Below are 26,205 nucleotides of genomic sequence, written 5' to 3'. Positions count from 1 at the left end.
TTCCCCGGCTCTGCTTTCTTTCTACTTTCTTTCTTGGCAGCTTTCTATTTTGTGAATCTCAGAGTAAGACAAGCCGGAAAACCCACCCTGTGTTTTCCTCGTCGAAATGCACGGATGAGCTGCTGGTCTAAGGCTGAGCCTAAGGCTGGGCCTCGATCTGGTCTCTCCCTGAGGTTTCTGTAGACGGTTCTGCACCGCAGAGGTTAAGGGAGAACTTGAACTTGGCCGACCTGGGAATTCCCGCTGCAAAGGGTACATTGTATGGACCCCGAGTTTCCCGGAGCCCAGTGAAGAGACACCTGAATTACAAGATACCATAGTCGCAGGGTTTTGTGTCGCCTTGAATGAACACAAGTGGTTTCTGTGTTTTAAAAAAAAAATGTGTCTGGGAGAATTGGGTCAATTATTTAGCCACAGACAGTGGGGAAAATCCTTTATGCTAATGTCACACTATTGAAATGCAATCTAGGCGCTCAGGTTGGAATTCACTGCCAAAGATGTTGAGGTTCTGTACCCCATACCCCTTTCTCATCCCCTAAGTTTATTTTATTTTATTTTTTAGAATGTTATTTATTTATTTTTTTCCAAGTTTATTTTAGTAATCGAAAAGCACAATTGCTTAGGCTACAGCATTCCTGGGATTTATAACATGCCCTCCACACCAGCACAGGTAACACAGAGGCCCCTCCGCCGGAGCACATGTGCCTAGCAAGCAGGGGAGGCTGAGAGGGTGTTTTATATTTTTTGGCACACGTCGAAGTTATAAGATCACTTTGCAGGAAGAGATTGGGGTGTGAGGAAATAACTCTGCAAAAGAGAAAAGGCAAGAGACCAGGAGGTTGAAGGGGAAAGCCTACTGGTGTGGGATGCTCTTGATCCTCACCCCTGCCTCCCTCTGGCACCCCCTCCACCTTGCCCCTTGTTCCATTGTCAGATACTCTTTCCTTTTTTAAAAAAAAATTATTATTATTATTATTATTATTATTATTATTATTATTATTTTTACTCTTTCCATCAGTTCCAGAATCTCTGCTCATTTCTACTCCTCTCATTCTTTTTTCCACCTTCAGAAATCTTTGCCTCCTCCCGCGGTGGTGTTTTAGCAAATCCACTGCCCTTATACTGGGTCCCCATCCTTAAGCTTTGCCATTAGTCATTTACTTAGAAATACTAAGTATTTAGTGGGAGAAGGTGTGGGGGAGGCCAGCGGGCTCCGCTGACACTTGTCAGTGCTGCTTTTCTGCCCCTGGTTGCATCGTTCAGCTGACTCAGCATCTCAAGCTCTTCAGGTGCTGTAGAGCGGGACTCGCTGTGACCTTGGTGCGTTATCTGCGCGGCTCCCCGGGACGGGTGGGGTGGCTTGTGTGCAAAGTGCTCCTGGTCTTCTCATCAGGGAAATGACCCTGCCATGCTCTTGCTGACTGCTTCAGACGGGAAGCTTGGAAGCCCCTTGACGACGCTGTGCGGCCCCTTTCCTGCAGTGTGGGTTCACCACCTCCCAGCCGTGTGACATTGGGCAAGTTGCCTGGACTCTCGGAGCTGGGGTTTCCACATCTGTCCAACGGGAGCAGAACTAGATACCGTAGAACAGTGGCAGGGATTTACTGAGTGAATACGTGCAAAACTGCCTCACGCTCACTCTTATTTTCCTTATTGTTTCTAAAAGGAGAGGAGTGGGCTTCCAGGTTGAGGAGTCACAGCAGAGGTGGGCAGGGGACTGCGTCCAGCGGGAGGGCCCGAATCACCTGCTCAAGCTCCTGAACAGAAAGCAACTTTTACACATCTAGTCTTAATGACTTGTTTTCTGAGTCCCGTCTCTGCACCAGCTGTGGCGGAAGACACTTCATGAACTTTCTCTTTAATCTTGATAACCACCCTGCATGACAGACACAATTATCCCCATTTCACAGATAATGAAAGAGCCTTGTCCAAGGTCACCCTGCAGTCGGTGGAAGAGTGGCAACCGATCTGAAAGGTCCTTTGCTTTCCCCTGCATCATACTAACTCCTCCTCTGACCCTGAAGTCAGGACCAGCTGTCCCCAGTCACTCCATGGTCAGATGCCTAGCTCTGAGCCCGTTTGATCTTGCACAGGCAAAAATAATTTCAGAACACGCCATGCCTTGGCTTGGGAAGAGCCTTAAATGTGTTACATGCAGCACATGTATGAATTAGTTCACCAGCAAATGAAGTGTGTCCTCTGGACCTCAAGGCAGTTCTTGGCTTCACAGACTATAACCACAGCGCACATTAGGGTGGGGTGGGGTAGGGTGGGTGGATTAGGGTAGAGAGGATGTAATTTTCCAGAAATTGAAATAAACATCTCAGCTATGTTGGAAATAGATCGACTTGCCAAGGGATCTGGGACCTAAAGTCCTTGGGAGTTTAGCACCGCTTCTTTCTGATGTGTCTAGTGGGTGCTGTGGCTAGACCTCCGAGCAGCCCCAGGACTCTCACTTCCACCCTCGATGGTCTCTCCTGGTCTTTCCTCCCCTCCTTCCTCCAGGCCACTCTTCCCATCTCAAGGCCTCCTGATTCCCTCCATATGGTGGGAGGACGTGTGTGTGTGTGTGTGTGTGTGTGCGTGTGTGTGTGTGTGTGTGATGGGGTGGACCTCTGACAGCCCTCCCCACAGGCCTGGACACAGAAAGCACGTAGGTTAGAAAAGCTTGCAAGTGCCAGATGGCACATGTCCTTTGCCTGTGATCAAAGCAGCACAGGCCATATCCACTCACTCGTACTATCCCCTATTCTTGCTCTTATTCTGAATTGAACCATTTGAATATCATCTTAGAAACCAAGCTTATGTCTGATGACTTCACCTGCCTCTCTCTGCAGCCCTCTCCACCTCCTCCCACGCTAGGCAAGATTTTTACAAAGGCCAACGCCATAGCTACTCTGGATTTTGCAATGGCACGAGTCCCTAGTTGTCCTTCTTTTATTGTGGATGCTCGGACTTAGATTTCTCTGCAACCGGAAGAGACCTTTCCCCTATGATTTAGCGACACTGGAGAGCAATTGATCATTTAAAATCACATAGGAGACTTTTGCATTGTACTTTATGTTCGCAAATGGTGATACCCAACATTTCTAAGAGGTTTTCTATATGCCAGACTCTATTTCCAGTCCATTATATAGAATAATCATCACTTGAGTTTTATTACGATCATTCCCATTGTACAGAAAGAAAACGGGCCAAAATGGTTCAGGAATCTGACCGAAGGTATACAGTTAATAAGTGACAGTGTCGGAACAGGAATCCAGGGGTTTGACTCAAAGTCAGCTATACATTAACAGTAAGGACAATCATGGTGTCCTGGAGGTTTCACAATGTAAAGAGGTTTGCCCAAGATCCTATAGCCAGAGACCGACGGAGCCAGGACCTGAACTGGATCCCCTGATCCCGAAGTCCTGCCTCTTGATACCGTGTTGCATAGCCTGGCTTGTAAAAGGCAATATGCTAGCTGCGGGGGTGCTGCAGCAGAGAGGGGGTTCTGGGAGGCATCGGTGCGTAAGGGAGAGCCAGTGTGGCGTGGGACACAGGGAGCTATGAAGCTGCCACAGGGTCCAGGGACAGAGCTTGGCTGAGAGGTAGCGAGCCTGAAAGAAAGTGACTCAGTATAGGTGAGATTGGGGAAAGGAGGATGATTTTGGCAGGAGGTGGATGTGGGAAGGCAGGCCCCTGAGGCTGCAGGCAATGGCAGTCAGAGGGCACCCATGGGACACATGTTTGGGCAAAGGGTGGTCGGGGGATTCCAGAAGACCAGAGTGAGCAGAGAACTGAAAGTGTGAGGTAGCGAAAATATGCTAAAGTCTGGGTTTGAGTGAGTCTTTCCCTGAGTAGCTGTGTGAGCTGACCCAGGTCCTCCCCATCCCAGGACCTGTCCCCCGCTGTGACCTGGGAGGGCTCCTGAAGGCCTCCCCCAGCATCTGGCCTCCCCACCTGACTTCCCAAGCTTGCACCCTGGGCCTGTTGGGTGAGGGTCTTGATCGTCTGGCAGGATTTTGATTTGGCTGGACCCTTGTCCTTTCCATTGTGTGTTGGTGTTTTCTTTAAAAAGAGGAAAGGAAAGCAGCCCTCGTGTTAAATGGACAGCTGGCGGTGGCAGCGGAGAGTCTGGCTGCCCTGCACCGTCCTCCGCTGGCTGGCGGTGGCCCACTTCTCTCCCCTCCGGCCGACTCAGGCGGCCTCGTCGCTGGACGAGTTTAGAGATTCCATATCGACATGCAGGAAACATCTGTGCTGATGGCTCCCAGGGACTGTCTGGGGAAAATCTCACCAAAATGATTACGAGTGTTACAAACTTTAAGTTGGAAACGTATATTTCCCTGTGGACGGAGATGAGTGCCTTTGGTCTGGCAGCTAAGTGCAGCCTACTTGATATTCTGCCCAAACCGAGCCTCTGCTTGTGTTCTCCACGTGTTTTCTATTCAAATGTCCACCCAGGGCTTGCACACTCTCCTTCGGTGGCACCGGTTCTGTCCCCAGTCATCGCGACGCACCTACGTGCCACGTCTTCCTCTACAAGCCAGGTCCTTGAGTCCTGGACTGTGTATTTTTCACAACTTGATTCATCGTCTTGGGAAAGGATCGTCTCAGTTCTGTGTTATAAAGATTCCGCCTAGAGAGGGAAGGAGGTTAAATATCTCTGGTATGTACATCCTGTTTCTCCGTGTGTGTTTGAAAGTATGAGTGGGGTCCCCTGATCCATTTCAGGAATGATTTGCCGGAAGGGGAAATTGCAGCCTTTCTGAAGGGAGGAGGCAGCTTGCCATTTTTCTGGGTCTGGGGAAGAGAGAGGCATTAGTTGGCTGGGGCTGCTGTAACGAAGTACCATAGGCTGCAGGCCTGGAACAACAGACATTTGCTCTCAAAGTTCTGAAGGCTGAGAGTCCAAGGTCAAGATGTGGGCGGAGCCTCCCTGGTCTTTCTCCTCAGCTCTTAGATGGTGCCTTCGCCCTGTGTCCTCACGTGATCCGCCCTCTGTGGGTGTCTGTGGCCTGGTCCCCTCTTCTTGCGAGGAGACCGGTCGTGTTGGACTAGGGCTACCCCTTGAAGACTTCATTTTAACTCAATTATCTCTCTAAAGACCCTGTCTCTAAATATGGTCGAGTTCTGGGGATCCCTGGGTGGCGCAGCGGTTTGGCACCTGCCTTTGGCCCAGGGCGCGATCCTGGAGACCCAGGATCAAATCCCACGTCGGGCTCCCGGTGCATGGGGCCTGCTTCTCCCTCTGCCTGTGTCTCTGCCTCTCTCTCTCTCTCTGTGACTATCTTAAATAAGTAAAAATTAAAAATAAATAAATAAATAACTAACTAAATAAATAAATATGGTCGAGTTCTGAGGTACGTTCTGAGGGGGTGAGGACTGTAGCATATGGATTTTTGGTGGGATGCAATGGAGGCCATAGCGATCTTCAACCCATTAGAAATTCAGTAGGGTTAATGATGGCCTTGGAGGGCACTTGTCATTCACGCTTGGGGGTGATTCATCAGTTCGCTTTCCTCCCAAGCATATTAACTACTTTAGGTTTTAGTCTTCTGGAGAGTAAACTTCCGGGAAGGATGTTCCTAGGTCAGGTGTCATCCCTGGGAGTTTAGAAGACCAGGAACGGGACAGTCTGGGCTTGAGTATGACCGCCGAGAAGTTGGTAGTTAGAGCGAAGGTCAGTGGGGCGCGGGGAGGTGGGGCCAGAGGGCAGCATGCCTTGGGTCATGCCTTGGATCAGGATCATCATGCCTTGGATCAGGATCACTATTATGGCCAGAAGTGACCCCTGGAGGTCACTGTCCCCTGCAGATTTCCGGGACTGGAGTCTGTAACATTCTCCTCTTCACAGTGCATGGAGAAGACTCACTTCTCTGGCCTGCGTTCCTGACAGACCACCCGGCAACTGTTAGTCATATTGGATATAAAGGACAGGTCAGGAAAGGCCCGTGCATTGAGGGACATATATTTACAGGGACGTTAATACGGCCAACATCTATCAACTTTATCTGCCCAGTACCCTGTCTCCCTCTCTATTTCCTTGATGCCAGAAATGGGTATGTGACCCAGGATGGGTAAATTATTTCACCAATTTGTTCACAGTGACTGTTCCAAGAGGTATAATCAGGTTGAGTCAAGCTGAATTAACCAGAATTTTCCCTGGGCTTTTTCACACCAGAGCCCAGAGAAAGGCTCTTGCTTTCTGGTTAAAGAGCTGTCAAGGATGAGTCAGAGCTACTGTTGACAAGAATCCGCCCCACGGAGAAGCTGGTTTGGCCAGAAGTCTGCACACCAGAGAAACTGACCTGGGCTCAAACGGTGAGCCCAGTGGGCTCTGAGGTCTTGACCTGAAGTCCTGACGTGGCCCGGCGGCTGTCCACAAGCTCTCTCTGTCCCAGCCTGTCTTCTACCTGTGGCTTGGTCCCATGAACCACTAAGTCCCTCCTTAGCTTGGATTTCTGCCACTTGTGACCAAGAGTCCTGACTGATTCATGTAGAGTGTGGATTGAACTAAAACATTTGACAATATAAAGAGAATGAAAAAGGTTGAAAGTTATGAATGTTATGAAAGTAGGGGGAACGAGGAGGGCAAGGCTTACAACTGGCGGAAATGCCATGATGCCCTTCGATGCCTGAGAACAAGCAAAATTGTTCAAATGATCTTTGACTTCTCCTTTCTGAAAAGGAAACTTCTTCAGATTGGAAAAGTGAAGAGCAACTTGTCTAAGAAGGATTTGAAGCCCGAGGTAGGTGAGGAGACGATAAGAAAGGGCCATCTGCCTTGAGATGCGCTGGTGTCCGAGCCCCGCTGGACCATGTGAGTGGAGTGGACACCTGGCCATGTGATTTGGAGAGAGGTGCCTTCTTGGGAATCAAGACAATGGGATGATAGGCTGTGAAATTGGAATAAGAGGTCAGAATCCCAAAGGGTTGGGATTCAAGGTGGAGCTCTTAGAACTTGGGTGTCCCATCTCGATTCTGGTAAGAGAGTCAAGCCCCTCGTGCCACGCCTGCCTCTGACCCGCTCACCGCTGTTCTCCGACAACCAGAAACGGAGAAGGAGCAGATTCCCTTGGAAGACGGTGAGTCGTGAGAGGCGGTGACAAGAGAATGAATTCTGGTTTAGACAGGTTGTACTTGAGGTGCCTGCGGGACATCTGTGCCGGGCTGTTCACACGGCAAACTGAGCACTTTGATCTGGAGCTCAGAAGAGAAGTGAAGGCGGGTGAGGGAGCTCCAGGGGTCACGGGCCGGAAGGTAGTGGCCAGATGGTGAGTGCGACCCCCCAGGGATTGCGCGCATCTAGAAGAGGAGTGCGGGCTCCACGCCAGAAGCTCCAGAGTGACGGACGGCGAGGATCCGGTGGGGGCAGACGCGTTGATGGAGGGAGAGGGACAGAGGGTGCAGAGGTGGGAAGAGCCCGGGAGGCAGAGAGGGAAGGCAGGTAAGGCAGGCCGGGAGGGGGGGCAGTGGTTCAAGGCGTCAGATGCCCCAGGCTGGCGGTGCGAATGGAGAAAGGATCCTGGACTGAGGACAAGGAGGTGGGTGGCCACCTTCGAGAGATCCGTTTCCGTAACCAGGGGCATAAAAGTTGAGTAGCAAGAAATGAGTGGATGATGAGAAACAGCCCCGGCTTGCCCCTCCCACGTCGCAGCCTTAGCTCCCATCTGGCCTCCCAGCAGCCCTTCGGTGGCCCCTGAGCGAGGCCTCCTGCCATTGTCCACGCCGCCTTCCGCACGGCCACCTGGCTCACCGTCCGAAAGCCGCGCTCCCGGGGGCCCGGGCAGGAGCACGTAACCCCCAAGCCTGGAGTTTCAGTGCACAGATGCCGACTTCAGAGCTCAGCGCCGGGCCCCACGCCGTGCGAGTTCCCTTCTCGCTCGGGAAAAGTCCCCGGGGAGCAGGCTGGTGAGGGAGGTGGCACTGGGCTCTGCATCACACAACCAACCAAGGGGGAGCCGTCTCCACCGGGTGGCTCCAAGTTGGCCATGGGTGCTGACGTCCCACCCGGCACACCGAGCAGGAGCCCCTGGATGGAGGCCCAGCTGCGGCCTCGGGAGGTGGGCCTGCCGCCAGGCCCGAAGCAGAGGGCATTACATCACTTCTGCTCCGTCCTGTTGGCCAGAAGGCAGTCACGTGGCTGGACTCCACTTGAGAGAGGCCGGGGAATGCAGGCTAGCTGAGTCACGGGAGGGAGGAAAAACTTAGCCGGCCTCTGTGGTCCTGGCATTCGAGGTCTTGCAAAATCAGACCAGCCTACTTTTCCAGTCCCGTCTTCTTGGGGTCTGAGCCTCCTCCAAGGCACAGGGGGGCATTACTTACTGTGCCTCCCATACACCACGGACATTCCACTTCTCCTTCCTGAGCAAGAACATTCTTTCTCCTCAATTCCTTCCTACTTCTTGAAATCCTACTTCTGCTCTGAGCTACGGGGATAGGCTGTCTCTTCCGTGGAGTTTTTTTTTTTTTTTTTTTCCCTAAGTTGCAATTATTTCCCCCTTTTGTAATTTGTTTGCCCCAGACCCTGTCACTCTCTCTCTGCTGTTTGGGCTGTGGGTTATTAACAGTTAGAGGAATTCCTCCTTCCTTCCGTAGACGCAGACTGCAAACTCATGCAGGGCAGGGTGACCTCATAATGCTTTTTGCCCACCCCATACTTATAGTAACTCTAGGTTCTGACATCCCAAGCCAGGATGTGTGGTCTGCGAAATCATAGTGCACGTTCTAGGATCAATTGGGTAAAATATTAGATCGTGGCATGCTTCAGGAATGTCCTGGAGTGGGATCCTGGAGACATGATGGAAACTCCATTAATCCTGTCGGCCTGGAGCACCACTGAAGCACTCTTATCACTTGCCAACATGCAAAGCAAGAGAGGGTAACTTAGAGGGACTTTTAAAATTGTAGCACAGCTGGCTTGAGACATTTTCTGGGGCATTAGTTTACCCAACATAATTACTAGCCTCCCAAGGCTCTCTCAGCCAAGCCGAAATGCCCAGACACCTCATTGAAAAAAAAAGTACAAAACTCAAATAAAGCAGAAACGTGGTGTTTTATGGTAGGCGCTTTGTGCTAGCGCATGACCAGTTGAATCTGAGCACGTTCGAAGGCACTCCCGGGTTCTGAGATGATTTTTAAGATGAATGGTTTTATTTGGCGTCTGTTATGGTTCATTCAGAAACTGGAAGCTTGTTTACAGCTTTGTGGCTGAAGGCCTGAGAACCGTTTGTGAATTATTTTGTCAACGAGTCAACCAGGGCTGGCTGGCTGCGCGTCTGCTTACTGGTTGAATCTGACCCTCGATTAAGAATGTTGAATATAAGGAAGACATTCTTTTAATAGTGAAAATGTTTGTGTGTGTATCTGTTCCATTCACGGTTAAGATTTTATTGGCATTAATCTGAGCCGGAGCAAGAAGGAACGGGGGAGCTAGCGGCCAAGTGAAGGCAGCTAGGGCAGGGGGCTGGGCTGACGCCCGGCTCGGTTTTCAGGAGGAGCGGGCTGTCCCCGTCCGTGGGACAGGAGCCACCTCTTGGGGTGCCAGCTCCTCATCCTCCCCCACGAGCCGTGCTGCGGGTGTGGAGAGGAAGGATGGATGGATGAGTCAGGGTGGAAGCAGCTCCAGCCCCCTGCCGCTGTGACTAGAGCCTCTGACGGCTCTAGAACTTGTGACTCTGGCCTGCGAGGGGGCCTGGGCCAGCAAGACAGCCGTGGGTATTTGTTATCCCAAATAACATCCAGCCCAATCTCCTGCTTTTTCCTTTTCCTACAGTTTTGTTTAAATGGCCAATGTTCCCAAGACACACCCTGTGTGCCTTTGCTTGTTCTGTTTTTTTTTTCTGGAATGCCTCTCCTCCCCCAACCTGTCTGACCCAGTTGGAATCCAAAACATTCCTTAATCTATCTTAATGATACTCCCTTTATTTTTCTTTTTGATGGCCCATTTATGAACTTAAAGTCAGGGTTCATCTTTTGTATCTGCCGCTGCCGCTGCCGCCTCTGGCACCCACGGGCCCCGGCAGCAGCTTTCCGTTTGCCCAGCGCTGGGTGCCGGGTGCTCAGCTGCCCAAGGGCAGGGCCCACCGGCTCTGCAGCCCGATCGCCTGGTTCAATTCTGCGCCCTGAGCCGTCAGAGGGAAGATGAGGGGCCCCCGCCTCACCGGGCACTGGCAGGCCTCTGCGGGTGACCAGGGACAGGCCCGCGCTCAGCGCCAGGCGCTGGGCATCCACTGGCCGGGAGCTAGTGTCACACTCATCAGAAGGGGAGCCCACTCTGTGCAAATGGACAGTGGGAGAGGGGAGAGGACCTCAGGCACAGGAGTGGGCAGTGGGAAGCAGGTGGCCCGGGCCGGGGACACCCAGGGAGGCCCCCGGTCCCCCTGTGGTCTCTGGAGGCCGCTGTGGCCAGGGCTTCTGGGTCTCGGGGAGAGCCTCGGCAGGAGCCCGTGGTGGGGTCGTGCTGACGTTGGGCTCAGCTTTGCATAAAGAAATTTCTGGCAGGAGAGCTGCCTGCAGATGGGTCGAGCCTCTTGAGGATGGTAAGTCGTGGGTTGCCCATCACAGGACCTGGCAGGGGCCCGGCCAGAGCTTGGGAGGGAGACTGCGTACCAGTCTGCGTACCACCTCCTGGTTGTCCCAGGGCTGCTGGAAGGCTCTGCGTGCACGCTGTGCGGCTGCATGCAGATGTGACCGTGGGAACGTGGGGAGTATTCACGCTTGTAGGACTCGTGCCCTCTCCCCTTTTAAGAGCAGGTGTCAGGTATGAGATAGGGAGGAGATCAGATTCTATCTGTTGGAGACTGAGCTAATGGGAGAAGGGGAGAGAGACAAACTGAGGGGGTCTGGGGGTACCCATCACCCTTACCCTCTGAGCTGCTAGAAGAAGGGGAGAAAGACAAACTGAGGGGGCCTGGGGGCACCCATCACCCTCACCCCCTGCAAGGGGCTTCTTAGTGAAGTTTCTTGCCTCAGCATCGAACCTGTGGTCTCCCAGAGCAGCCTGGAGGCCTTCCAATCAGCTCTCACTTGAATAGCTATGGGGCATGACCGGGAGGCCGGGTAGCTGGGGCACAGGTCTGTGAGTCCCACACAGGGTTAGTATTATTATTATCATTATTCTGATGGGGTGGGGTCAGTACAAGGTGGCTGTTGCATGTTAAAAAAACAAAATAAGGCTATGCCAGAGGGGAGCTGGCGGGAGCCTAATCTGGGAGCCCGTTCTTCCGAGAGGCTATTTATAAAGTCAGCACAGCATGTTCAGCTCGGAGGGGCCCCCTTCCTGGGACACGGCAGCCCCAGAGCCCCAGGGAGGCATGTGCAGGACGGCAGGACGCTTGGGCTGGGTTCACAGCAAAGAGAGACACCCGGTCTCACAAACCGACTCAAATGCCACGGTTATCGGTGGCTCTGGCTTATTTTTTGTTGGAAGCCGGGTGGAAGGGGAGGAGGGCAGGGTAGTGGAGTTTGCTCTTACCCGTTTGCTGAAGACATTATTTTGACCAACACTGTGTTCAGAGAGTTGAAAGAGATGCATGGCATAAAGCTGTTTTTGTTGTCAATGAAACTACAGCTTTGAGGTTAACACAGGCTGCTCGTGAAAGCAACCCTAGACAAGTGGCCTGTGAAGACACATTGCAAAGAAGAAAAAAAAAAGTAACAGAGGATAAGGACGTACGGGTAGAAATAAGGTGGGGTCCGAGGGGTGCATCCCACAGACTCTGAGCCAGGAGGCTCTGCAGAGCGGGCAGCGCCCTGGACCACAGGTCAGAGGGTCTGGACTTCGGCCCTGCTCTGTCACCTACCAGCTGTGTGACCTTGGGGCCGGACACTTAACTCCTGCGAGCTTCGATTTTTTTCCATCTGTAAGTTAGCCTCATCGTCCCCCCACTGCCAACCTCGCTGACTCTTAGGCAATAGTGAAAGAGCTTTTATCAAAATGTGCTCCCGGCCCGGCTCTGTGCACGGCCTCCGCTGTACTGTCTGCAAATTGGCTTCTTGCTTCTCCTGCATCACGGCCATCTGAGAAACGCTGTTTCTGCGTCTCCTCAAACTGCCACTTGGGGCTGGTGTCAGGGCCAACCTCAGGAGGGCGGAGGTGAGGCCCTCTTTGCTAACAGGGGTGTAGCTGAATTTCTCTCTCTCTTTCTGCCTCCACCTCCCTCTCTCTCACAGTGCCACCAAGTGAAGTCTAGGCCTGGCCACTCATTTTCTGCAGCCCTCCCCCTTGGTCACCTGATCCCAGCTACACCCCATGGTCTCGCCCCTGCCCTATGGCCTTAACACTTCCTGTGCCCTCTCACTGCCCTGCCCTGTCCCCAGTCAGCAGGATCATATTCTCTACCTCCTTCAGCTCTTCCTCACAGAGGAGGCCTGCCCTGACCCTCCGTGTAAAACGGGGGACTCCTTTCCTATTCATTTGTCTTTCTCGTTTTCTTTGCCTCTACAGCTAACACACTACTTACTGTACTCCCACACTTACCCTGGAATGTCAGTTCCATGAGGGCAGCGGCTTTTCTTCCTTTTATTCACCTGCCCATTCTTCTCTAACATCAACCCTTGTAAAAGGGGTTGGGAAGTAATCTCTCTCTTCCCGTGGTCTGGAATAACTTGTATCCACTCGAGGTCCTTTGAAAGATTCCCTTGAGATCCTTCAAAGTTTGACCTCACCTATAAATCCCTCTGGGCCGGGTACTTTTTGTGTGTGTCCATGCGTGTGGAATAATTTTAGACAGTGTGCCAGTTTCTTTAATAATTATAACACTATTCAAAACTTTTTTTGCTCGAATCAGTAAGTTATATTTTTGCAGGAATTTGTCTAAGTTTTCAAAACTGTTGGCAAGTCATTTTCAGCGAAATGTCTTATTATTTAGTATGTGTACTTTATTGTGTAGTATTCCCCCTTTCATTCATAATATGGCTTATTGGAACTTTTATCTTGATAAATCTTGAGAAATTTATGTATATTGTTATTTTAGCAAAGAACCAACTCTTAGCCTTTTAGCTCCTCTCTATTGTACTTTTGTACAATATTGTATTTTTTTTTATTTTGTTGATTTCTGCTTTTACTTTTTTCTGATATTTTTTTCTAATTTGAGTTGGATTTTGTTGTGTTTCCCACCCCCCAAACTTCTTAAGAATAACATGTAGCTTACTAATTTTGAGATGTTCTTCTGTTTGAACTTAAAGCTATAACTTTACTTCAAAGTACATATTGGCTGCATCCCAGAAGTCTTGACATATGGTGTTTTTATTGTCATTCAGTTTTATACACTTAGAAAATTTTCACTTTGCTATTTCCCTTCCTACTCATGAATTATTTAGCAATACTGCTAAATATGTGGGCATTTTTAATTTATATTTTAAACTTCTAATTTAATTTCATTGTGGTCAGACTTCCCAGGCTACTTTATATTTAAGTTTGAAATTTATTAAGACTTCCTTGATGGGTAAAAACATGATTGCATTTCTACATATATTCCATGTGTGCTTTAAAAGATGTAGACTCTCTATTACTTGGAAGAACTTTAAATGAGATATTATTTCATTGGGTCATAACTTGTTATTGAGTGGTTCATATTTTCTGTATCCTTTCTGATTTTTTTTTTTTTTTTTGGTCAACTTGATCTATCAATAACTAAAAAGACCATGATAAATTTACCCGAATTCTATAAGATTTTACGAAATATGTCTGAGGCTATTTTATGTGCCTCATTACCTGTTTTACACTTATACTTAAAGTTGCTCTTTTATTGGTGAATTAAAACTTTTATTATGTTATGGCAGCCCTTTCAATCCCCTAATGCTTGTGGTCTTAGAGTCTAGTTTAAATGATACTAACATGCTACATATCTTTTGGTTTATTTGCCTAACATGCCATTTTCTATCCTTTCGCTTTCAAACTTTGTGTGTCTTTATAATTAATGGGTGTGTTTTATAAATAGCATATACCTGGATTTAAAATATTTAATCTATTAGTAATTTGAATGGTGAGTTTTGTCTAAATACATTTATTTTTCTTATTGATGTAATTGGATCTGTGTATATATTCTTTGTCTCAAATTTTCTATATATTTTAAGAGATTTTCTTGCTTTTGAGAAAACGTTATGTCAATATCCTTAATAAGACAAGAACTTTCATCCTTTGTCTCTCCCCAACCTCTGCCAACCCCTATCATATAGTCATTATCTATTCTTTTAGTCTGAGCTATTATGGATATTTTTATCTTTCTCCTTAGTCTTAGGTATTTTTTTAAGACAACGAAAACTATTCCAAGTTATTTGTTTCCCCCTGCTTTATATATCTCTTTCATCATCTCCTATATTTGTCTTTCTTCTTTTTAAAGTATTTTATATAAAACTATTTTTGATGCAGTCTTTGTGGCAAAACATCTGAGGGCTTGTGTGCCTGAGAAATTTTTTTAAAAGATTTTATTTATTTATTTGAGAGAGAGAGAGCATGGGGGGAGGTGGGGAGGGGCAGAGGGAGAGGGAGAATCAGGCTCCCCACTGAGTAGGGCTCGATCCCAGCACCCTGAGATCATGACCTGAGCCGAAGGCAGACCAACTGAGCCACCCATGTGCCCCAAGTGCCCAAGAAATTTTTTAAAAAATCAAGCCTATATATTTGGATGGAAGTTTAGTTGTTTACAAAATTTTAGGTTTTAAAGTTCTTTTCCTTCAATACTTGAAAAATATAATTCTATTGAGTTATTGCATACATTTCTACTGTTGGAAAATATGATTTCAATCCGAATCTGCTTTTTTCCTTTGGAAACATTTAAAATTACCTTTTTGGAATTCTGTTTTTTGAAAAAAGATTTCATTTATTTATTTGAGAAAGAGAGAAAGTGAGATGGAGCAGTAGGGGAAAGAGCAGAGGGAGAGGGAGAAGCAGAGTCCTCGCTGAACAGGGAGCCTGATAAAAGGCTCCATTCCAGGACCCTGAGATCATGATCTGAACTGAAGGCAGATGCTTAACTGACTGAGCCCCTGGAATTCTTAATTTTTATTACATATCTAGGTGTAAGATTTTTTTTTTTTTGCTAGCCCAGGCCTTTTAAATCTGAGATTCCTGTTTTTTAATTTTTTTTTTAATTCAGGGAAATTTAGTCTACAATTTTTTGAATTATTCCTCCTCTCCATTTTATTATTTTCTCTTTCTGGGACTTTTGTTACTTATATGTTACTTCTGACCTTCATTATCACCTCACTTTTCTCTTACATTTTCTATTTCTTTGGCTTTTTTTCTTCCTTCTGGGAAAATTGGTCAATCTGATCTTTCAAATTGTTAATTTGTCCCTTGGTTATTTCTATTTTGCTACTTATGCCGTCTAGAGGGTTCTTTATTTCAAATATTATATTTTTGTACCTATTATTTATATTCTGGTGGAATCTTAAATCCTGTATGTTGTTTTTCTTTTGAAGAGCTACTGATCTTTGACCGTCTTGTTGATTTGGCCCCTGAGCTGGTCTTCTCTGAGGGTTTCAGCATTTCTTCAAGGAGTGTACCAGAACCCAGCCAGAGTGTCAGCTCCAGTGAGCTCAGGAGGAAGGAATGAATGAACCCTGGGTTGCAGAGCACCTCACCCTGAAAAACAACTCCTAAAGTCCAGACTTTAGTTTTGTGTTTCATCAGGAGGCAGCAATAGGACAAGATCTCTCTAAACTGTAATTCCTTAGCTCTAGGGGATCGGAGGAAGAGGGGTAATGTCAAGCAATTATCTGGGGGTTTTTAGTATCAACTTAAATTTTTTTTGAGCTCATCACCTACATCAAACTTCTGCAAAATCTGATTTTAGTTCTGAGGACAAGTGAACTAGAGTTTAGGGGCAGGAGCAGAACCCCAATAGTACTTTCTTCATTTTATCCATTTGCTCCAAGAAACCCACCTTCTCCCACATACACACAAGACCATAAAAGCACCTCCTTTCATCCCAGAGCCTCTTAAGGCCACGTGTAAGTGCATGTCTTCTCCAGTTCATGGGCTACTTTAGTGGAGTTTGTCTGTGGTTGATATTGACAGACTCGATACAAATTACATTAAGCCACTTTCTCTATGTTGAATGTTCCCTTTTTTCTGACCCACACACTTTATTCCAAGCCAAGTTGGCCTCCTAAGGATCACTGTTCTACACCTTTGGGCTGTATAGTTGGACTTTTCTTACTTGACTCCACTTGGTTTTTATCCATCCTTAGCTTTTCCTTTATCCCACAAAATTTTACATTTCACTCAACTCATGATTTGCCTTAGAGTTCTTTCCCAAATTGCAGCAACTCTTGATCTAATTTATCCCACTTTGACACAGATTTCTGCTCCATAGAAGATAGAGATAAAGGAGGAGGGGGCGGATAGAATGATTCATCTGTAATTGGAGTTTGATGACACCTCCCATGGTACCTATCTCCACCCTGCTCACCAGGTGACAATCTTATTCCTATTATTCTGTTTCAGAGGAAGAATCATTTTCTTTAAAATCTGGATTCAGACTCAGGGACACAGACACAGTGGAAGCCAAGGATGAAATTCAAGCTTAAAATAGGAACATTAAGTGAATGTTTGAAAAGTGATGATCAGACCCCCCCACCAGCCTGCTTTCCTTGCCATGAGAGTAGAATCCTGGGAGCCAGAGCTCCTTTTACTGAAGGATGGAAAATTCATCTTTGGAAGAACTTAAAGTTCCCAGAGAAAACACCTTCAGACATTGGTATTTTTCCAAAAGAAAAGTCAGATTTCTACTGCTTGACCATTTTCTGACACCTACAGGCAGCAAGTTCTTTCTATGCCTACAGAATGGACATTCAATCTTAGGATTTTTCATATTTCTAGTTAAATCTGGACCAACAGCTAAGGATCACCACACATTTGAGGACAGTCTCTAATGTGAGAGACTGAAATTGTGGGAATCAGAAGAACAAATGTAGAATTACAATAATGCCCTTGGAGAAAAGGAACAATCTTAGAACAAGAAAGAACTTTTTGAAATTAAAAATATGGAAGCTGAAACAAAATTTCCAGTAAGACTTGAAAGACAAAGAGAATCTCTTAGAAAGTAATAAAAAGACAAAAAGATGGACAGCTGAGAGAGATGAGAAAAATCAAAGACTGTGTTTGAGAAGTCCAATATCCTTCTGGAGTTCTGGGGGAAAAGAACCCCAGAAAGTAGACTAGAGGAATATTTTAAAATAAATCCTATAAGAAAAATTTCTGGAACTGAAGGACACAATTTTCCCATTTGAATAGGCCCACAAAACCTAGCATAGTGTTTGGAAAAATGTGGTTAAAAACTTTCAGGGAGATAAAAAAGTTCATAAAGGATTAGGAATTAAGATTGCATAAGATTGCATATGATTTTTCAGTCACAATGCTTAATATTAGACAATAATATAACATTTTTAAAAATATGCAGAAAATATATTTCAGTAAATATAGAGTTTCTCAAATGATTATCTTGATGGATATATAAAATATTTAAAAGTGAAATAAATCATGTCTCCTGGGTGTGAGGCATGTGGTCCCAAGCTGCTTCCTACATATATTTTTTTAATTTTTATAAAAAGATTTTTTTTATTTATTCATAAGAGACACAGAGAGAAAGAGAGAGAGAGAGAGACAGAGACAGAGACACAAGCAGAGAGAAGCAGGCTCCATGCAGGGAGCCCGATGTGGGACTCGATCCCGGGTCTCCAGGATCATGCCCTGGGCTAAAGGCAGGCGCTAAACCACTGAGCCACCTGGGTTGCCCACTTCCTACATATTTTTAATCAGCTTTATTGAGGTATGACTTATGTACAGTAGAATTTAGTAATTTTAAATCTACTGTTTTATGAGTTTTGATTAGTGGTTCTCAACCAGAGGGATTTTACCCTCCAGGATATATTCAGCAATATCTGAAAACATTGTTGATTGTCACAACTTGGGAGTGGGGGGAGGCTAGCTACTGACCTCTAGCAAGATAAGAGCCCAGGGTTGCTGCTAAACATGCAGGAATGCACAGAACCGCCCTCTACAACAAAAAACTATGTTGCCCAAAATGTCAGTAGCGCTAAGATAGACAAAACCTGGTTTTGAAGATAGTCATGTAATCACCAATTATGATACAGAACATTTTCATCACCTGAGAAAGTTTCTTGAACTTTCTGGACCCTGGTGACCACTGGTTGTTACAGTTTTATCTTTTCTAGAGTTTCATATAAGTGGAATCATACAATACATAATATTTTGGATCTGGCCTCTTTTGTACAGTGTAATTGTTGAGAGATTTATCCATGTTGGTGCATATATCAGTAATTCATGCCTTTTTATTGCTTCGTAGAGTTCTACTCTATGAATGTACCTGAGTTTGCTTTCTATTCACCTACTGAAGGAAATTTGGGGTTGTTTCCAGTTCGGGACAACTATGGATAAGGCTGTTATATTCACACAGGTGATTAGGACTTTATATGGACATAGGTTTTCATTTCTTTTGCGTAGCTGTATAGGAGTGGAGTTGATGGGTTATATGATAAGTATATGTCTAATTATATGAGAAACTGTCAAATAGTTTTCCAAAAACGGCCATACCATTTTAAGTGCCTATGAAAAATAGATGCGTTCCAGTTGCTCCAGATGTTTGCCAATGCTTGGTGTTGTCACTCTTTAATTTTAGCCAATTTAATGGGTGTATTGTGATGTCTCATGTAAGTTTAATTTACCTGTATGTGATGAATAATTTGTTGAGAATCTTTTCACGTGTATAAACTTTTGTGCATCTTCTTTTATCTAAAGTGTTTGTTCAAATAGATCCCCCATTAAAAACATAAGTTGTTTATGTTACTGAATTACAATATTTCTTTATGTATTTTGGATAGAGTTTTTTTTCTCTCAGATATACATATTATAAATATTTTCTCCCAGTTTGTGGCTTGCTTTATTTTCTTAACAATGTCTTCAGGAAAAAGATGGATTTAATTTTGATAAAACTCCATTTAATAATTTTTTCTTTTATGGTTAGTGCTTATTGTGTCCTGTGTATGAGATCTTTGCTCACCCCAGGATAGCATATATTTTCTCTTAGAAGCTTTATATTTTTAGCTTTTACATTTAGGCATGTGAATTAACATTTGTCTATGGTTTGAGGTAGGGCCATATGGATATTTGGTTGTTTCAACACTATTTGTTTGAAAACCCTGTCCTTTTGACATCGTATTACCTTGTTGACTTTGTTGAAAATCAATTGAGCATTTTTACATACACATGAGTTTATTTCTAGGCTCCCTAATCTGTCCCATTAAACCATATCGAGTTATCTTGATTAATATAGCTGTTTAGTAAGATTTAAACTCGGGTAGTGTGAATTCCCAAACTTTTTCTTCTTTTGCCAATTGTACTGTTCTAGGTTCTTTGAGTTTCCTTATAAATTTTAGAATTTTAGAATCAGCTTATCAATTTCTATAAAAAAAAAATGCCTGTCTTGAGTCTACAGATAACTTTGGGAACAATGTTGAGCACCTTTTCATGTACCTGGAAGCCATTTGTATGTCTTCTTTAGAGAATGTCTATTCAAGTTCTCTGACCACTTTTTAAATAGTTTTCAATATTTCTATTTTTTTTTTTGCTATTGAATTATATGAGTTCCTTATATATTTTGGATATTAACCCCTTATTAGATATATGGTTTGCAAATATTTTCCCCATTCTGTAGATTGCCTTTTCATTTTGCTGTTTGTTCCTTTTGTTGTATAGAGCTTTTTAGTTTAATATAGTCCCACTTATTGATATTTGTTTTTGTTGTCTTTGTTTTTGGTTCCTATCCAAAATATCATTGCCAAGACCAATGTCAAGGAAATTTCCCCTATGTTTTCTTCTAGGAGTTATATGGCTTCAGGTCTTATGTTTAAGTCCTTAACCCATTTCAAGGTAATTTTTGTGAATTGTATCAGTCAGGGATTCAATTTCATTATTTTGCACGTGGATGTCCAGTTTTCCCAGCACCATTTATTGAACAAAGTATCCTTTCCCATTTGAGTATTCATGGTTCCCATGTCAAATGACCACATATGTGACAATTTCTGATTATTATTATTATTACTATTGTATACTAATAATATATTTCCAGGTTCTCTGTTCTGCTCCATTAATCTATGGGTCTGTTTTTTTTTCCAGTACCATACTGTTTTGATTACTATAGCTTTGTAATATAGTTTGAAATCAGGAAGTGTGATGTCTCCAGCTTTATGATTGCTTTGGCCATTTTAGGCATCTTGTGGTTCCCTATGAATTTTAGGGTTTTTTTTTATATCTGTGAAAAATGACATTGGAATTTTGATAGAGATTGCATTGAATTTAGAGATAGACCTGTGTAATATGGACATTTTAACATTACTCTTCTAATTCATGAGCATGACACTTTTTTTTTCACTTATTGGTATCTTCAATTTTTTTCACCAATGTCTTATAGTTTTTGGTGTATAGATTTTTCACCTCCTTTATTAGATTTCTAAATATTCCTTATTTTTGATGGTATTGCAAATGGGATATAAAAACTTTTTCAGATCATTAGTAATACTGTTGATTGTTAAAATATTAATCTTGTATTTTGAAACTTTTTAAAAATATTTATTAATTCCAGTAATTCTGCTAGTTTTTTCATATTTTCCTTAGGATTTCCTAAGTAGACAATCACGTCTGCAAGTTAATAGTTTTTCTTCTTTTTTCTAATCTGTATGACTTGTATTTCTTTTTCTTACTTTATTGTACTGGACATGGCTTCCAGTTTAATGTTGGATAGGAGTGATGAGAGCAACTATCCTTGCTGTTCCTGATCTTAGTAAGAAAACAGGCTTTCATCATTAGGAGGATGTTAACTCTAAGTTTTCACAGATGCTCTTTGTCAGGTTGAAGAATTTACCTCTTGGCTGTGAGTTTTCATCATGAATGTTAAATTTTATCAAATGCTTTTTCTGTATCTATGGAAATGATCATATGGCTTATTTCTTTCAACCTGTTGATGTGGTGAATTACATCGTTTGACTTTTCAAATGTCAAACTAACTTTGAATTCCTGGGATAAGTCCTGCTTGAATATGATGGACATGATGTGTTATCCTTTTAAAATATTGTTTGTTTGTTTTGTCAACATATTGTAAAGAATTTTTGTCTTTATTTTCATGAAGAATATTAGTCATAGTTTTATTTTTTATAATGTTTTTTTTGAACCAGGGTAATGTTGGCCTCATAAAATGAGATGGAAATGTTCCTCCTTTTCTATTTTCTGAAAGTATTTGGGTAGGGTTAGTATTATTTCTTTCTTAGATATTTGATAGGATTTGTCAGACCTGAATATTTATTTATATAAAGGTTTTTAAACTACAATGCCATTTCTTTAAGAGATATAAGCCTGTTCATACCTTTTATTTATTTATTTTTTAAAGATTTTATTTATTTATTCATGAGAGACACACACACACACACAGAGAGAGAGAGAGAGAGGCAGAGACACAGGCAGAGGGAGAAGCAGGCCCCACACAGGGAGCCCATACGGGACTTAATCCTGGGACTCCAGGATCACGCCCTGGGCCGAAGGCAGGCGCCAAACCACTGAGCCACCCAGGGATCCCCACCTTTTATTATTTCTTGTATTAGTTTTGGTAATCTGTACTTTTTAATGAATGCAACCAATTACCTGATTTGTCAAGTTTGCTGGCATATAGTTGTTCACACTGTTTCTTTACATGCATTTCATATTTATAGAATCTATAGTAATGTTCCCTTTTTAATTCCTGGTATTGACAATTTGTTGTTTTCTTGGCAGTCTAGTTAGTGTCTTAACAATTTCATTCATCTCAAAGAACTAACTTTTGGTTTCATTATTTTTCTCTATTGTTTGCCATTTTCTGTTTTTTTAAAAGAGAGAAAATAGTAGTCATGGTTTGCTTTTTGTCTTGACAATAGTAGTCATATTAGCTTAATATTGACTCAAAACCACATAATTAAAAATTATTATGGATCCCTATTTGAAAGATAAAGAAAGTGGAGAGATAGTTTATGAAACTTTATCTTAATTTTCATAATAAGAATTCAATAATAGATTAATGTGGATTAGTCAATAAATTGTAGGATAAGCATGTCACTTTGAAATGTGAGAGTAAATACTGGAAGAAAGAGATAAATAATTTGAAAATGGTAGTATTTAGGAGGTGAAAGTGGGGAGTTATGTAGGAGACTATTCACAAAGGGTTTTTTGGATTAAGTTTGACTTTTAAAATATATGCATGCATTATATTGATAAAATAAAAATTAATTTAACACTTTATTATCGAATAGGGAAAAGCATGGCTGGGAAATAACAAGGTTGGAAACACTACTGATCCCCCTCCGCCGCCCCCCCGCCTTTTTTTTTTTTTTTTTTCTCTCCCCCTGCCTTTTTATGACCACTGCTCTTGATGCTGACATCCCGGGTAAAGGCAAAACAGTGTGAATAAGTTGAGGGAAGCAGCTCAGAGTCTCAGGAAGGGGTACAGAACTACTCTCAAGGTGTATAACTCTGACTCAGAATATTGCTAAAACATGCTTTTGATTTCCATTGAAGTTAAAAACAATTCTTCATTTGTTTTTATTCTGAGAGACTCATAAAGGTGAAGTTAGAAAGCCTGCTATGATCAAGCTTCTGTTTGCCACATAAATATATCCAAACATAATATTATTAGATAGCTCTTTACAGTTTACAAAGAGAAATTTCATATCCTCATGTTAGCCTCGCCGTGTTATGATAGATAGTATCTTCCCTTTGTAGCTGAGTTTAGGTTAAAGGATTTCTTCAAGGTCACCCTGGTGATAAGTGCCAGAGGGTGGACTCTAAACTTATTACTTCCACTAATAATTCCATAACATATATAGTCACATCACAAAACAATTTTAAGTACGCTGATTTATTTATCTGAGTATTTTCATAACTATAACCTGATTACTTGAATGGTAGGTAGCAGGATGGAACATAGTGATTTTGGTTTGAATAGTTTTGAATACAGACTATGCTACAATTACTTGCTGCATGACCTTGGGAGCATTATTTAATTTATCTGAGCCTCTTTTTCTCTATCTGAAACAGGATATTACTGCCTTCCTCATAGGGCTGTTCTTAAGAGTTAACATATGTAAGATGTTTATTACAGTACCTGGGGGTTAGTATGGACTCAATAATTGCTTAATAGTATGATTGTTTTTGTTAACTATACAAATAACTATGAGATTATTTAATGATTCATGCCTTCTATTTTTTGTATATGAGAACAGCAACATTGGCTCACTATCAAAAATGAGGATGTTAAGCTTTCCTAGTGGAATGCTCAGTTTCAAAAAAAAAAAGCATGCATATGTGAACATCGAAGTTAAATTGAAATTACTTAAAAATTAATTTACTTTAGAGATCACCTTTTCAGTGACATGAATCACTAAGAATCAGGCTGCAACTGTATGATCTATATATATCTGTAAAATAGTATAAATGCAGAGAAAAATATCAAGAAATATCTATCAAATGGTTAATGGTGGTCATCACTAAGGGTTGGGATCATGGTGTGAGACATTGACCTATTTATTGATATTTTTAGTGCTTTTTAAAAAATAATGAAGAGATACTACTTTCATAACCTAAAAAAGAATATGATTTTAACATAACTATATGAAAAATAAGCCCTTCTTTATCAAAAGAGTTTGAATGACTTACTCCATGGTGATTTCTAGTGACCATTTCTTCCTAAATCCTCTGAAATCTCCCTTATGGTTGACAGCAGCTCAATGACACGCTTGTGTCCTAAAATTTGCATCTGGTTTCCATACAGAAGGTGTGTTCCTTGGTTTTCTCTGGACCTGGTAGTCAAAGTATTTTTGGATTAGAGAAAATGTGCTCATTTTAAATGACAGATTTCCCTGCTGGTCTTTACAGTCATGAATATGACCTGCTGAGGACATTAGTGCTGTCAAAACCATTTTAATCAAACATATTTATAAATAGAGTTTAAAAAGAGAGTTTGGCTTTATCTCACACCCCAAGATGGCATTGGAGCTTTGCTTTTCAGTTATTCCTAAAGTTATTTCTAAAACCAATGCCGCACTCAATTGTAACCTTTCTCTCCCGTTCTGGCCCATGGGGGCTCTCTCCACAGCTCCCTTCCTGAATTCCACCCCTCCACGTTTTCCCTTTGCCCCTTTCTTTCGGGAGTTCGTGCTTCTTCCCGGAGCTGGGAGGGGGTGGGGAGTGGCTGGCTTTGGCTCCAGCTGCTGCTGGAGCAGCTTGGCTTCCTGCGTCCCCAGGCAGGTTTGCTTCTTCCAAGGACTCTTCCAGTCTGGTGTCCAGCAGCTGCCAGGAGAGGTCCAGAATTTCAAATGCTTTCACATCTCACCTTAGTATGGCCTTAAAAACATCATCATTCTCCCTAAGTTGACAACCTCCGGGCAGAGGAGGATTCTAGGGGATATTAGTTCTATCTGGATGCTCCCTCTGTTAACAGACTGGTCCTTGTGAACGTAAATAAAAGCAATCTAGGTACCAAGTCCTTTCAAGGTGGTGTGCATTAACATCAACAAAATGTGTCTGTGCTGCTGGTTGGCTTTTATTTTAGGATGGACCAGCAAAGTGTGGAACCACCCAGGAGATCCTTTGTCATCTCCAGGGTGAGTTTATGAATACTTCTTGGTTAGGCTCAAGTTTATCACAACTAGTAAGTATTTCATTCTCAACCTTTACACTCACTTGAATGAGAAACTTAAAAGAAATGACTTCTGGGATGACGCCCCTTTTGAAAATAGTTAAGAAAATTTCCAAAAAAAGATGTCACGGGTTGTGTTCTGAGCAAAGGGGAGAGTTGATGAGATTATCTGGTGATTCAGATTCTGGGGGATTAGCTGAGATTTCTGATAGGTTTTCCATTAAATATGTAGATGGGTGGCAGATCCAGTTCCCAAAGGACAACATAGGAGCAAAACTTGTGCGTGTGTTTGGCATCTGACCTCATTCAAAGCTGCTTTTTGGGAAGTGAGATATACGGGTAATTGTGATACAGCCGGTTGTGGCTCAGGCTTTAATTTTCAGAACAAACTTTACCTTGGACATCTGCCTCTGAATACCTGGAGCATGTGTTTCCCATCTCAATCAGCGACCTGTGTTGGTACCGTCTGGCAGAGGTATAAAACCTGGTGGTTAAGAGCATATAACTGGGAGTCCGATAGCCTGAAGTTGGACATTGAGATCTGCCACATACCACGACATTTAATGTGTTTGTTCCTCGGTCTTTCCATCTATAAAATGGGTATAATCATAGTACTTCCACACAGGCTAGTTGTGAAAATTAGTGCATGAAGTACACTGAGCACTTGAGACTGCTCCGTGCTAGTGAGTGGTTCTACAAGGGAGGTGTAGTAGAAGCAGGGGTTGTTTTTCTTGTGACTTATCTTAAATGTTCAGCTCCTGCCAAAGTCCAGCAACAACACTGATCTTTGAGAATAATGATATTAACAATTGCTAGTATTTATTGGGCACTTACTGTGTGTATGGTCTTATATATTTGCTCCTTGCTACAAGTCTGGGAAGAGAAGAAGCCCAGGGTATATTCCACACCTGCCTTCCTCTATTGTAGTCCTGATGCTCGGTCAGAGGAGATGAGCATGAGGCTGCATCCAGAGTAAAAAGTTCTTTCACAGGCTGTGATGTAGCCTTATGTCCCTCCTCTACCTTTATTGAAGATCAATGTGAGGAATAGCCATGTGATGAGCACTGTTGTTGAACATGGTACATTTCATTGCCTAGTGACCTTTAAGAAACCATGTCATAAATTTGCCGCAGAGACAAGAAAAAGATTGTCTTTCTTTTTCTTTTCTTTTTTCACTTTATATACTTTATTTCATTTATTCATTATGACATCCTGGTAATTAACAGTTTAGTTCAGTTCAACATATATATAGTCCTACTATGTGCCACGCTCTAAAAATACAGACATAAATCTGACATTGCTCCTGCCGTCAAATAGCTCACATTCCAGTGGGAAGACACACCTATTAATAGATATTTTCAACAAGAATGGTATTGGGGACTATTTTCTCTGTTTTGCAGATGAGGAACTAGACTCATATTTATTTACTGACTTTGCCCAGGGTCCTGAGGACAGTAAAGGGAACCCTGCTCTGGATAGCTTTGAAGTCAGTGTTTGGTCTCCTGCTCCAGTCAGTTCCCATGATACTTACTGT

The 26,205-nt window shown here is 43.5% G+C and overlaps 1 long non-coding RNA gene across 1 annotated transcript in view; it reads left to right on the top strand.

The window, feature by feature from the left end:
* The window catches only part of LOC112658990 (uncharacterized), a 54,485-nt gene that overhangs the window by 27,281 nt on the left and 999 nt on the right, over positions 1 to 26,205 (top strand). The window lies entirely within an intron of this gene.

Source organism: Canis lupus, chromosome 35, assembly GCF_003254725.2.
Source record: "Canis lupus dingo isolate Sandy chromosome 35, ASM325472v2, whole genome shotgun sequence".
Classification (NCBI taxonomy): Eukaryota; Metazoa; Chordata; class Mammalia; order Carnivora; family Canidae; genus Canis; species Canis lupus.
Note: the sequence above shows the minus strand (reverse complement) of the source record. Positions and strands in the feature narration are given on the sequence as shown.